The sequence below is a fragment of the Scylla paramamosain genome, chromosome 3 (genome assembly GCF_035594125.1).
Source record: "Scylla paramamosain isolate STU-SP2022 chromosome 3, ASM3559412v1, whole genome shotgun sequence".
NCBI classification, from domain to species: domain Eukaryota; kingdom Metazoa; phylum Arthropoda; class Malacostraca; order Decapoda; family Portunidae; genus Scylla; species Scylla paramamosain.
Genome location: NC_087153.1, coordinates 24,452,514 through 24,467,867, shown reverse-complemented (window position 1 = coordinate 24,467,867; position 15,354 = coordinate 24,452,514).

The window sequence follows — 15,354 nt, the reverse complement described above, 5'->3', positions numbered from 1 at the left end:
GAGGATGACCAAGACTCAGTAAGGAAAGCCAGAAGATCACCAGTAGAGCGGCCTTGACGGAACCCATACTGGCGATCAGATAGAAGGTTGTGAAGTGATAGATGTTTAAGAATCTTCCTGTTGTGGATAGATTCAAAAACTTTAAATAAGCAGGAAATTAAAGCAATAGGACGGTAGTTTGAGGGATTAGAGCGGTCACCCTTTTTAGGAACAGGTTGAATGTAGGCAAACTTCCAGCAAGAAGGAAAGGTAGATGTTGACAGACAGAGCTGAAAGAGTTTGACTAGGCAAGGTGCAAGCACGGAAGCACAGTTTCGGAGAACAATAGGAGGGACCCCATCAGGTCTATAAGCCTTCCGAGGGTTTAGACTAGCGAGGGCATGGAAAACATCATTATGAAGAATTTTAATACGTGGCATGAAGTAGTCAGAGGGTGGAGGAGAGGAAGGAACAAGCCCAGAATCGTCCAAGGTAGAGTTTTTAGCAAAGGTTTGAGCAAAGAGTTCAGCTTTAGAAATAAATGTGATAGCAGTGGTGCCATCTGGTTGAAGTAGAGGAGGGAAAGAAGAAGAAGCAAAGTTATTGGAGATATTTTTGGCTAGATGCCAGAAATCACGAGGGGAGTTAGATCTTGAAAGGTTTTGACATTTTCTGTTAATGAAGGAGTTTTTGGCTAGTTGGAGAACAGACTTGGCATGGTTCCGGGCAGAAATATAAAGTGCATGAGATTCTGGTGATGGAAGGCTTAAGTACCTTTTGTGGGCCACCTCTCTATCATGTATAGCACGAGAACAAGCTGTGTTAAACCAAGGTTTACAAGGTTTAGGACGAGAAAAAGAGTGAGGAATGTACGCCTCCATGCCAGACACTATCACCTCTGTTATGCGCTCAGCACACAAAGACGGGTCTCTGACACGGAAGCAGTAGTCATTCCAAGGAAAATCAGCAAAATAACTCCTCATTTCCCCCCAACTAGCAGAGGCAAAACGCCAGAGGCACCTTCGCTTAGGGGGATCCTGAGGAGGGATTGGAGTGATAGGACAAGATAAAGATATGAGATTGTGATCGGAGGAGCCCAACGGAGAAGAAAGGGTGACAGCATAAGCAGAAGGATTAGAGGTCAGGAAAAGGTCAAGAATGTTGGGCGTATCTCCAAGACGGTCAGAAATACGAGTAGGGTGTTGCACCAATTGCTCTAGGTCATGGAGGATAGCAAAGTTGTAGGCTAGTTCACCAGGATGGTCAGTGAAGGGAGAGGAAAGCCAAAGCTGGTGGTGAACATTGAAGTCTCCAAGAATGGAGATCTCTGCAAAAGGGAAGAGGGTCAGAATGTGCTCCACTTTGGAAGTTAAGTAGTCAAAGAATTTCTTATAGTCAGAGGAGTTAGGAGAGAGGTATACAGCACAGATAAATTTAGTATGAGAATGACTCTGTAGTCGTAGCCAGATGGTAGAAAACTCGGAAGATTCAAGAGCGTGGGCACGACATAAACATAACATAAACGCAGCATCCAGCTTTGGATCGAAAATGAGGATAGAGAAAGTAGGAGGGAACAGAAAAGGGGCTACTGTCAGTTGCTTCAGACACCAAGTTCCTCATCTGATCCAGCAGCGGCAAGCATCATCAACTGTGGCAAGCATCACCAACTGGGCAAGTATCTTATCTAAACTAAAGCAGTGGCGATAACGGATGGCCAAGATATTGTCACTTTCATTTTATCAAAACAAGCGGTAGCAGAAAGAAAATATCCGATACATTATTGTTATTATTATCATTATTATTATTGTTGTTATTGTTGTTGTTGTTGTTGTTGTTGTTGTTGTTGTTGTTGTTGTTGTTGTTGTTGTTGTTGTCACTATTTTATGTATTTATCTATTCAACTACACACACACACACACACACACACACACACACACACACACACACACACACACACACACACACATATATATATATATATATATATATATATATATATATATATATATATATATATATATATATATATATATATATATATATATATATATATATATATATATATATATATATATATATATATATATATATATATATATATATATATATATATATATATATATATATATATATATATATATATATATATATATATATATATATATATATATATATATATATATATATATATATATATATATATATATATATATATATATATATATATATATATATATATATATATATATATATATATATATATATATATATATATATATATATTGTAGCTGCCTGAAGGCAGCTAAAGGATTTTAGACCCACACGGTGACGCGAATCGTTCAAACCTGAAGACATACATAATGAACATAAGACATGCGTAGCACTACTAACCATTACATACTGTATCAACATAATGCATCACTAATCATGGATTATGCTAATTAGGACAATCAACCCCTCGTAATACAGATGTGGAACTCACGTGTTTGGGGTCTTAAGGAGACCTGTCACCAAGCAACACCTGCGTCTGTATTGTAGTAGTCCGATCTTTCCTGGAGTAGTCACACCCTAACTCGGTGGCGCTACAAAGGAATCTGTCCCTCCGGGCTTCGTTCTTGCTAGCCATCGGCGCCTCACGCCTGTCCATCTTACCCTTAGGTCAGCAATAGTTCCTGGGTGACTTATTCCTCTTCTTATCTACCCTACGCGCCATGTCATCAACTTTACCACGTAAACACGACCCTCACTACGTCTCTGCAGCTAAGCTCTCCACAGCTAGTTACTCTCACACATCTTCACTACTGCAATTAACTACTATAATGAATTCAGTTTCCTTAATCTCTACTCTAATTAACTTAGTTTCCTTAGCGTTACCCATGTTTCATATACTTTAACTCACTTTAACTCTTACTTTAAATCTCATAATACAAAACATATTGTTTAGCATACGTTTGATCAACAACAACTTCTTTCACCCGCTCGGCGGTCTTTCACCAGCTCGGCGGTCTTTTACCCTCTCGGCGGTAACACTCCCACTGTCGGGCTTCCCACGAAATTCACATAATACAGAAACTCACGTAGTCCCAGCGTCATCCTACAGAGTTCGTAGCTGATTGCTCCTTTCTCAGCAGTGAAGGGGTTAAAGTTGTGCACGCGATCTTTCTCCACAGGAGAGAACAAACAAGTCTCTTCATCTGATCGGATGACTGACAATTCAATGTGGCCATTACCTGAACTAGACAACGTCACATGGTGGGAGAGCAATTACGTTAATGAGTGTAAAAAATCCAGACATTTACGTTATGGTGCAAGCTACGGGGAAAAACTCCGTAACGTAGTCACTCACACCACTGCCGAGGCGCCATTATGTGCAGAACTGACTGGTGATATCTTCAACTACATGGCAGTCATTGGGAATTGGTCAGTAAAGCCTTAACATGTTTCCAGCCCCGCCTATATGTTTCATTCACGACAGGTTTCATTCTGGTCTACTACGTTCGGTTCAGCTCCGAGAGTTAACAGTCCTTCCGAAGTGGCCTTGCTTCCTCTCGTGTTCATGCAAGTTATCTGAGTCCAAGACGTTCGCTTCTCTCGCTTGAGCGCCGTTGCAGGCAGCCAATGATAGTGTCTCGCCTCTGTAAATACACAACCATAAGCACACAAATCACTCCCTGGTAGTATCCCGCCTCTGCAAGCACACAATTTTCCTTCAGTTTTTCACTAACGCATTGGACCCTTTTCTGGGACTGGCATCTCAGTGGGCTGTTTATTTTATTTTTTTTTATTGAATTTTTGTTGTTCTTGGCCAGTATCCCTCCTACATACATAAAAAAAAAAAATGTCATCCTCTGGTGGTGTTTAGCCTATGCTAGCCTATGCCACCATACAAATGCACTTCCTGGTGATGTGTGATCCCTGCAAGCACACAAGCTCACTTTCGGATGGAGTTTGGTCTCTGCAAGCACATAAACTCCCTGCACCCTGCCGGTGTTTAGTCTCTGCAAGCACATAAAACTTCCTGCACCCTGCCGGTGTCTAGTCTCTGCAAGCACATAAACTCCCTGCACCCTGCCGGTGTCTAGTCTCTGCAAGCACATAAACTCCCTGCACTCTGCTGGTGTCTCGTCTCTGCAAGCACATAAACTCCCTGCACCTTGCTGGTGTCTAGTCTCTGCAAGCATCAAGCACATAAATTCATTCCCTGATGGTGTCCAGTCTCTGCAAGCACCAAGTACATAAACTCATTCTCTCACCAAACTGACCGAAGGACTGGAGTCTCTTAAGGACTGATACAAACTCGTTCTCTTGTAGTAGCCTCTGCAAGCACACAGACTCGTTTTCTTGTAGTAGCCTCTGCAAGCACACAGACTCGTTATCTGATGGTAGGCTCTGCAAACACACCAACTCGTTCTCTAGTGGTAGCCTCTGCAAGCACACCAGCTCGTTTTCTATTGGTAGCCTCTGCAAGCACACAGACTCGCTCTCTAGTGGTAGCCCCTGCAAGCACACCAACTCGTTCTCTGGTGGACTGGTGTCCCTTGAGGACTGACTGAAGGACTGACTCAAGGACCGGAGTCCCTTAAGGACTGATACAAACTCGTTCTCTTGTAGTAGTCTCTGCAAGCACACAGATTCGTTCTCTAGTGGTAGCCTCTGCAAGCACACAGACTCGTTCTCTAGTGGTAGCCTCTGCAAACACACCAACTCGTTCTCTAGTGGTAGCCTCTGCAAGCACACAGACTCGTTCTCTTCCTTATATCTCTCACCGAGCTGCGGATGTCGTTGCAATCGTCCTTTTAGACCTTGTAATCTTTGTTCTGCCATCCTCTTGTTCCATGCCCAGACCTTACCTCTAATCTGTCCGGTGTAAGCAGAAATTAGTGTCTCTAGTTTGATGATAGCAGGCATACCCATGACTTCGACATGTCGTTGGAAAGCTTGCTTAAATCCCCAAATTCAAAACAGGTTCCTTTACTAAATGTGGGTGTCACTCTCTTTGAGAGTTGTAAGCCTCTAAGGAGCTTGTCAAATCCATCACTCTGTGATTCTTCATCAGCTTCCGTTGTCTTATTTAGCCCTTTGTTCTCCTCCTGGTGAAACACTCCCGACAAGACATCAAGCGCGGCTACTGAAGATTCTTTATCCTCCCCCTGGTTTACCTGATCCGGTTCAGGCTCAATCTCTACGAATTCCTGAGGTGATGTTCTTCAGACCACCTTATCGATCCCTTTGCCGGATTCACTTTGTTCCGCCTTATCTTCGGTCAGGAGAGTCATTATTGATTGCCATATCCTTTGGACTGTATCAAAAAGAGAATTCGCCTTGTGCTCCAAACCCGGTGATGCTGAATAGAGGGTGTTGGTTTTACCCTCCTCATCACTCTTGAGTCTTCCCTTGTCATCAACATCATCTTTCCTCTGAAGTGTCTCTGCTTCCTCTTGTCGATCCATGCTGGCCAGCTACGTTGGACAAACTTACATATTTCGCTTCAGCGCTGATGTATGTACTCCATGATGGTGCTCTGCCAGTTTGAAGACACGGCCACTCCACGGTGTCTCTACCTGCGCGAGGACATAGTTACTTTACACAGTGTCTCGTCAGCGCGAGGACAGTCACTGTACAGTGTCTCGCCTGCTCGAGGACACAGCCACTATACGGTGTTCCGCCTACGCGAGGACACAGTCACTATACGGGAGAGCATGCCGAAATAGAATAGGGAGCTTGTAGTGCCCATCCATTATATTCCATCTCGACCATAGCTTGATGACCTCTTTATCCTCCATTGAATAGGCGTCTCCTTCTTCGTAGGTGAGTTCACGACCTCATATAGCTTTTGTACTTTCTTCCAAACGTTCTCCTGCCTTGAGGTGAACATTCTACCTCTGTTGTTCTCAGACGACTCAGACAAGTCGTCCCCATCATTCTTAGTGGGAACATTTACAGTCCATCCTGAACGGGTACGTGTCACAAAGGGCTCTCCATGGCTCCCTGTCCTCACCTCGAGTGGAATGAATGCTTGTGGTACGTCCAGATCTATCAATAACTCCACGTTCGATGGTGTTTTACATGGCGTAACTCCCCTCAGGTGGTCCCACGATCTGATCTCTTCATTACCGGCGGCAGCTGTCGCCAAGGAGGCCGGTAAGTGTTTGACATCTAATGTTCTCGAGATTTTGACAGTTCGACGCTTCCTCGTTCCTACGCTAACCGTGACCAAGTTGATCTCTTGTGCCTTCAGCATCGACGTCTCTCTCATGGAAAGGGACACTGGTCTCCCAACAGCTTGAAGTTGGTTAGCTAAGTGTTCAGTACAATATGATCGGTCGCTGCCTGAATCTAAGAGGGTTCCAGTAATCAACCCTGTCTGCCCCCTTTAAGGTTTTTTTTACATTAACCTTCACTATAGGTAAAGCGCCTTTCTTGCGGCTTGATCGCGAGGCGGAACTGTCGTTCCCACTCCATTGATCGTTGCTGGTGTAGCTTGTTTCAGCTCCTCTCGTCCACCTATGTGTGTTTCCCTGTGCTTTCATCGTCACAGTCCGTTTGTCTCTTGCTTCCCCTTCTTCCTTCACACCTCTGCCATTTGACCGCGTGATTGTTACAATCGGGCTGACACTGCTTCTTTGTCGTTTCTTGCTATGTGGTTTGCTCTCTTGGCGATAATCACTGGCCCCTTTTAATCCCTTTTCGTTGTTCCCAGAGGCGTTTGGTAATGCTTCATCTTCCGTTGGCCTACTGGGGCCCAATGGGTTTCTCATAGGGAAATGTAGAAGGTCTGAGTGATAGTAAATGCATCGTGGCGTCTGCATTCCGTCATTTGTTGTCCTTTACCCAGGCATGCGTAACATCCCTTCTCATCTCTCACTAATAGTTTTCTAGTCTGTACAGACATGTCACTGAAAACAGGGCAACTCTGGATAGAATGACTTCCTTGGCATACCGTACATAGTTGATCTCACCTACCATGGTTTTTTTTCACTGACGTCACCAGCCCGACTGGACTCTTCCATGATGGTGGGGAAGCTCCTACAGATCTACTTTGCCATATGCTCGGATGTTGTTGGGTCCTAGGCAGTCATGCCCATTTTGCTCACTCTAACGTTTCTCTGAGGAATACTTGAAGCCACTCGATGCGTGGGAAATCACCATCATGGCTTTTCCAATATTCAAAGAGGCTAGTTTCGTAGCACTCTTGCATTCTTCTTCTAAACCGCTCAGCTATTAATCTCACCGACCCTTGTGTGTCTGTTTCCCTCAGGTATCCTCGTAGGTTCGTTACACAATTTACAAGGTTGCGTACTAGGTCTTTCAGGCCTAGTATAACGTTCCAACTTACAGGTGCTCCATGCCAAACTTTGTTGACTAGCTCACTAACGGATGTCTCTTTGTATCTGTACTCTTCGTCCAAGATGGCGAATGCTTGCTCATATCCTAATTTTGGATCTTTAATTTGTATACTTCCTTGCAATGCCGCCATTATGGGTCCAGCATAAGCTGCTCGACGCAGGACGGAGGTACCCCGCGCGCCGAGCATCCTCCCTCGGCAACGCACACACGAACACACACTTGCTGCCAGCCCTCGAGGCAGGACGGATGGGCCTCGCCCGCTGATCGCCCGTCCTCGGCACACGCACACACGAACACTCGGTAATCTGACCTGGGGAGGATGCCCGCCCCTCTAGCCACCTCTCCGCTCCGTCTTCTGGGAGGACAAGGATGCCCGCCCCGCGCGTCACTTCGTGCATCACCTCTCTGCTCCGTCCTCTGGGAGGAGGACGAACTGCGTCGGTCCCTTCTGGAGCCCCGCCAGCGTCTCCCCTCGGTTGACAACCTAAGTGAACTTGACAAACTAAGTGAAAATGCCTTTAACTTCATTTGTTGTGAACCTTTTCATGAGACTTTTCATGAGTTATGTATTGTTGCAGTTCAGACAAAGTGATCGTCTGCATTGATATCAAATCCTTCATATATTTTAAGTACTGTTATTATATCATTTCGCAGTATTTAGTTCGTAAAAGCTGACTAAATTTATTTCATTAAGCCCTCGCTCATAGGGAATATTTTTTAAACTGGGTATAATTTTTCTACGTTGTAATTTTTTAACTCTTTCGATGTTGTTTTTCTTTTTAATACTTGGAGTCCAAAACTATAAGTAGTAGTAGTGTTATAGCTTTTAATATAATTCTTTCATATTAATTTTATTTTTCAAGACACGTGTAACAAGGCTAAATCAGTTTGTTAGATGTTTTGACAAACTATAAAGAATATTAACTGCGTTTTACATTGTTTGATATTACGTGGGAAGGCACAGTCGACTCAGGAGAGGGAAGATAAATGTCACCAGACCAGACCGTCCTCCCGCTATGGACCTGAGGTGTCTTGATATCTTTTCTAACTTCCTTTGCACAAACTTTTGCAACATTCACGGTCATATATCTGCTTTCCGATCTTTGGAACATAACTTCACCTCCCTTAAACCCCGTCTTCTTTCTCTCACTGAGTTTCAGGCGTCTCTGGCCACTGACGGCAAACCTATATTTGTTCACTTTTACTTTTTGTGTCCTCAATTTCATTAAGTTTTGAGATACGAGTCGTTTTCTTCTGAGAAGTGTGTATATATGTTGAGTTTTTCTGGTAAAATTTTAAATGCATTAGGATAAAAATTATATAACCAAAAAGAAACCATCGTTTATTATCATACCCAGGGCTAATTGGCACCTGGTCCCCTCCTGTATGACAATATATTACTCACTCGCAGGTGAGTTTATCATAGGGTGTCACCCTCCTCTTTGTCGCCAGGATTATTAGAAGCTGCCTGGCTGGTAGTCTTCACTTCCTTCTCTTGAATAGGGCTTCTTTTCGGTCCTCTTCTGCACAGGAGTTGTTGTTCTGCTTTCTTGAATGCGTTAACCCAGCGAGAGTGTTTTGAGAGGCACCAAACCCAAGACGAGTTAGAAAACTTGGATTCAAGTAACCGGAGTTGTGATCTAATACGGTCACAGTGGCAGCAAACTTGACTCTTTTGATCCCAGTATATTTAGTTTTGCTGCATTTAGCCCACAGCTTAGAATGCTATGGTGGTGCTCGTGAAACAAAGGCAGCGTGTGGTGGATACTTGTTACTACAACGCAACTCCTCTTGCTTATTTTTCTTTTCCCTCATCTTCTTTGCTGCATCTATCTTTGCACGCTTTGCTTTATTATAATGAGGCATCCTTCCAAATAGAAAAGAATCTGAAGTAGCAATGGATAGCAGAACGTAGACATACTCCAACATCTCACTGGACTGACCACAGTGGCCGGCCTCCTCAGAGTCCCTCGTGGCTCATGAGTGATGTTGCCAACTGAAGCTCCACATATATTAAAAAAAAAAAGAACGAAAAAGAAAGAAAACACTAAAAGAAGTGAAAAAAAAGCTTCAAAATGATGAGTTTCTAAGCTAGGTGACCGAGCACGTGGCAAGCACGTGGTGCGCGGGGCATTTAAAGTTCTTTAATAATGGTAAACAAAGGCGATTTAAATATATAAGGAATAATGGTATCAACTGTGGTTTTCACAGAAAACGCCAGAAATGTTATGGATGACTATGATGTTAATAACTGAATTGTGATGGCTGGGTCGAAAAAAAAAAATTTTTGAGGCATCCCCTCCCCTTAAGAAATGTTGAAATCTTGCCAGTTTATCTCCTGGTGACTTTAGTATCTAGCCAAAAACATACATATTGTTTTTTTTTTTTTTCCTTTCCATCTTCCCTCCCCTGTATTTCAAACAGATGGAGTTACTGTCATATCCTCCATCTGTAAAGCCAAACTGTTCTCTCATTATTAACAATAGATGATTTAGGTCTTGTTCCTCCCTCACTTTTCCCTTTGACTATATTATTCTTTTAATAGAAATTCTTTCTAATGATATTTTTTATGCCCTCTGGCCTTGATCTTTGAAGGAGTTCGTATTATGTAATTTTCTGTAACTGCATCGGGGCTCGCTCCTTCCCTAAAACCAATTGTCCCATCTCTGTCTAATATCATTTGCCTTTCCTTCTTGCTGCAAATTTGCCTGCATTCATCCTGTCTGGAAATCTTGCCACACACGTTTAATTTTACCTTGTCAGTCCGACAAACGAACCCAGATTGAACCGGCTATTTTGAACAGAAAGTAGGCTGAAAATGCGATCTAAAGAACTGAACCTCTTGTTGAAAAGACTAGCCATCAGTTCTCGTTAACGGAAGGTCATTTTGTGCGTGCGTGGCCAGGTCTGTGGTCTGGCCGTCAGTCCTGGGAATCAGCACCAACCGTCGTGCTGTATACAAGCAGAAGTACTGTCTTAATTAGAATTAAAATACCAATCACCACTTTCAAAACGTACTTGAGGTAATGTCTTAATTAGAATTAAAATACTAATCACCACTTTCAAAACGTACTTTTGTTTTCAGTTTTCTATGGAAAAAAAATCGATATGCAGCAGCCACTTCTTACAAAATTTGGTTCAACATCCTTTTTTTTTTTTTTCTTAACTATCAGCACCTTAGCTACGCTGAAAATCAGTAGCCAGATAATGGAGAAGGATTGCTATTGCCGTTGATGCTGGCTGGATGCTGTGACATTGTGGGACGTGTAACATTAGGGCAATAATATAAGGAACATATTTGTGCTGCGGAATGGAGGAGCTTGTTTTTACTGCGGAGGAGAGAGGTGAAGGACTGTGTAACCTCGCTTTCGAGGGGATCATAAAAGGAGTCGGGACCTTGTCCTACTCTCCTCCGGCAAGACGTGGTTGTCAGAGGTGGATGGGACGTCTGAGGGTAAACCGCGCGGAGGAGCAGAAGTTCACATTGGTGACTGGAGGGAGTTATAAGGAGGTGATACCAGTGTTTCTCAGTTAATGCGGTATTATTTGGTGTCGGTGGAGTGACAATATTTGTTGTCTTTGCTGTTCAAAACGCCTAGGCAATGTCATCCTGACTCGGGCAGCGTAATATTATATTTTGTGGTATCTTGATTTGTATTTGTATTAATTTAACTTCTGGATATAATTTAATTTTGATAAATTTAATTAAGTGTAACGGAGTGTTTTGACTGAATCATACTCCTAGACCTTGGTGACTAACTCTAAGATGGTTCCGCTACAGTGCCAACTGAGGTTAAAAGAGAGGACAGAGTTGAATGATGTGTGGGCATACGCAGCGGCCTTCAGGCCCGTCAGTTCAGTTGGTCTTTTAGTTAAAACTGAGCGTGTATTACATTCAGTCCTTCAAACTATCAATCTATAACTGATTTCCTATCTTTGTAAGCCTTGTTTTGTGTCTGGCCTCAACAGAAAGATTCTGAAATACCTATCTGATCACAATCTTCTTTCTGATCATCAGTTTTTAATCTGTAAAGGAAGACCCACTGGCTATCTTCTAGCTTCACAAACTGAACAATGGTCATCTTTTTGTTACATAAACTTTTGTTTTTATCTTAAACATATCAAAAGCTTTTGACCGAGTCTGGCGCCGTAAGTCTTCATTTTCTTAAGTCTTCCTCATACGATTTCTATTATTCTCTCTCAAGTTTCCTTTATGGGCCCTCAATCGTTGCGGTGATAGACAGCCCCATATTTCCCTATTAACACTGGTGTTCCACAAGACTCTATCCTAACACCCACCATATTACTAATAGTATTCATAAATCATCTCAGCTAAACTACTTGTCATATCCACTAATGCTGATGATTCTATTAATAATTTTTCAGCGTCATTTTCTAGACGTCCACATCTTAAATTAAGCAGCTCATGTAGAGAGCCAAAAAACGCACATTTTCTACTCTTTCTAATATCGCAGAATGGTGCAGCGTAAACCATGTATCATTCTATGTGTAGCGGGTGCTACTTCAGGAAGTCCAATTTCTTACCGCTCACCTTCTTGTCTATATCTCTTAACCATTTGTCTAATTATCTCTTTTAGTTAAGGGACGGTAAGAAATAAAGGATTCTGGTGCGCTAACAGCTGATTTATCCAGCAAGAGATATGGCAATATAGGGCGCCACAGGATCAAGCGCTCTCACCAACAACTAATCATCTCTCAGCGCGGCTCCCTTTCCGTCCCTCGTGATAATGTTTGTGGCGTACGGCCATCATAATGCTGCCCCCTCAGCGAAAATATCCCGTTGGCGCGTGAGAGAGGACCGTCCGCCCTGAAGAGTCGTATATGAATGGGGTCGTCGTTCTGAAGGTATGCTGGTTTGAGTCGGTGGATGGAGACACAGGTGTCGGTACCCTTTATACGTAGGAAGAAAGCTTTCTTCTTTCTTTGGATGACTTCGGAGGGGCCGGATTACGGGGAGGGGGCTGAGGGGTGGTGTGTGGGCGTCGGTGCGAAGAAAGACATGTATTTTTGTATGTAGATTTTGGGGGACGTATCGGTGGACTGGCGACTTGCTTTCACCGGGCGAATTTCAATGATGATGCTTCGGAGGCGGCTGATGTTGGTGATCGCAGGGAAGAATTCACCGGGTACCACTGTCGTGCTTTTGTGTCGTACGATCTTGCTGCGTCTCTAATCTCTAAGACTGACATTTGTGGGTTCAAGGGAACGCGTCTAAGTTTTTATGAATTTTACTTAATTTGTGTTATTTACATATATTTACACTCAGACGATCATATACGACTTCCGACAACAAGGAAAAACTACGAAAATTGAATTAATCTCTCTTCACGCAAATTCCATCAAATATCTTGGAACACTTCACATCACGTGAAGTGTAGAGTCACCACGCAATTAACACTTAATGATAAAACACATCCTACACAGATACTGCACCTGATATTCAATAAGGAAGCACATCCTACACATATCCAACCCCCCTTTATCAATAAATAAAATCAACATTTTATTCTGACTGCATTACAACTGTCTGGCTGTAATTACTGGTACTGAAACGAAGGCTTGCCCATCTTGACTCTCCCTGGTCTGACAGTTCTGTCTAGCTGGTCTTTGTCTCCTTCTGTCGATTCCCGTCTCATACACCTCATAATTTGCATGTGATGTTAGAGCGACTTTTACACCAACAAGGCTTTCGTCGGTATAAAATTTATCTTCTAATACCACGATCATACAGTTTTTTTCCCCTTAACTTTTCATAAGGTTCATTCTCGAGTAACTTTGGTAAATCGCATCTCCATCTAGTCAGGAACAAGGAGGCGGAGTTTCCTGTGGTGTGCCAGTTATCCGTCTCGTCCACGTCATTTGTTGTCGGTGACCTCTGCTTACTTTGTGTACTCATTTTGTGATAGCCACCTGGGTGTCTCTTTTTGTAATCTGCTGCTGTTTTCCGGCTCTCTTAGTCTTGTGATGACATCCCCCTAAACTTTTTCTTCATTAACTTCTGCAACATTCGTGGTCTTAAATCTAATTTTGAATCTGTAGAACACCATCTCTCCTCTACTAAACCTCATCTTTTCCTCACTGAAACATAGGTGTCTGAGGCAACTGACACCTTATCTGTCCTCTCCTACTTTTCTATCCTCATTTTCAATCTAAAGCTGAATGTTGCGTCTATGTGCGCAACGACTTAACTTGCTCTCGTGCCCACGCTCTTGAATCTTCCGAGTTTTCCACCATCTGGCTACGACTAGAGTCACTCTCAAACTAAATTTATCTGTGCCGTATATCTCTCAAGAGCTTTGGTTTTCCTCTTCTTTTACTGACCATCCTGGTGAATTAGTTTTTAACTTTGCCATCCTTCACGACCTAGAGCAACTGGTGCAACACCCTACTCGTATTCCTGACCGTTTTGGAGATACGCCCAACATTATTGACCTTTTCGTAACCTCTTTACGCTGTTACCTTATCTTCTCCGTTGGGTTTCTCCGATCACCATCTCATATCTCTATCCTGTCCTATCGCTCCAGTCTCTCCTCAGGATTCCCCAAAGCGAAAGTGCCTCTGGTGTTTTGCTTCTGCTAATTGGAGGGACCTGAGGAGGTATTATGCTGATTTTCCTTGGAATGACTACTGCTTCCATGTCAGAATCCCGTCTTTGTGTACTGAACATATAACAGAGGTGAGCCTTTAGCCTTCCATCACCTAAATCTCATGCACTTTATATTTCTAGCCAGAATCATGCCGAGTATGTTTTCCAGCTAACCAAAAACTTTTTTATTAATAGAAAGTCTCAAAATCTTTAAAAATCTAACTCTCTTCGTGACTTCTGGAATCTATCCAAAAACATCTCCAATGACTTTGCTTCTTCATCTTTCCCTCCTTTATTTCAACTTGATGGCACCACTGCCATCTCATCTATTTCTACAGCTGAACTTTTCGTTCAAACCTTTACTAAAAACTCTACCTTGGATGATTCAGGCCTTGTTCCCCCCTCTCCTCCATCCTCTGACTACTATTAAAACTCTTCGCAGTGATGTTTTCCATGCCCTCGCTGGCCTAAACCCTCGGAAGTCTTACGGACCTGATGGAGTCCTTCCTCTTGTTTTCAGAAACTGTGCCTTCGTTCTTGCACCTTGCCTAGTCAAACTCTGCCAACTGTGTTTATCCTGTATCTATCTACCTTTCCTTCTTGATGAAAGTTTGCCTACATTCAGCCTGTTCCTAAAAAGGGTGACCGTTGTAATCCCTTAAAATATCGTCCTATTCCTTTAATTTCCTGCTTATCTAAGGTTTTTAATTTGTCCTCAAAAGGAATATTCTTAAACATCTATCACTTCACAACCTTCTAACTGATCAACAATATGGGTTCCGTCAAGGCCGCTCTACTGGCAATCTTCTAGCTTTCCTTATTAAATTTTGATAATCTTTTAGAGATTTTGGTGAAACTTTTGCTGCTGCCTTAGAAATATCAAAAGTTTTTGATAGAGTCTGGAACAAACCTTCGATTTCCAAACTATCCTCCTATGGCCTCTCGGCCATAGACAATCTCGGAAAGGAGGGAGGGGAATGACATTCTGACATATGTTGAAAGGGGTGCATTGGGCAAACAAGGTTGAGAACCACTGCCATAGTCCCTTGCTGAGAGTAAGTGCAATTTAACAAATCCTTCTCATTTCAACTTAACTAACCAAGTCATCTCACAGCTGTTTGTAGGGAGTTAGTGAAATTTAATAAAGCTAATTGGCTTCAGTCTAACTTAACCATCCCCACAGCTGCTTGTAAGGATAAGAAGAATTTTGAAAATCATTTTGCACTAAGCAGAAACTAGTATGTCATCCAATTAGCCTGACATAGCTGCCTCTCTCTTTTCTTGGTTTGGCCAAGCTACCCCCACCATTATTGTGTTGACATCTCAGGGGCGGATTCATGTCTGAATTCGCCTCATGTACATGAATGAACTCATAAAGTATGTCAATAATCCGGTTCTATATTATATATATATAAAAAAAA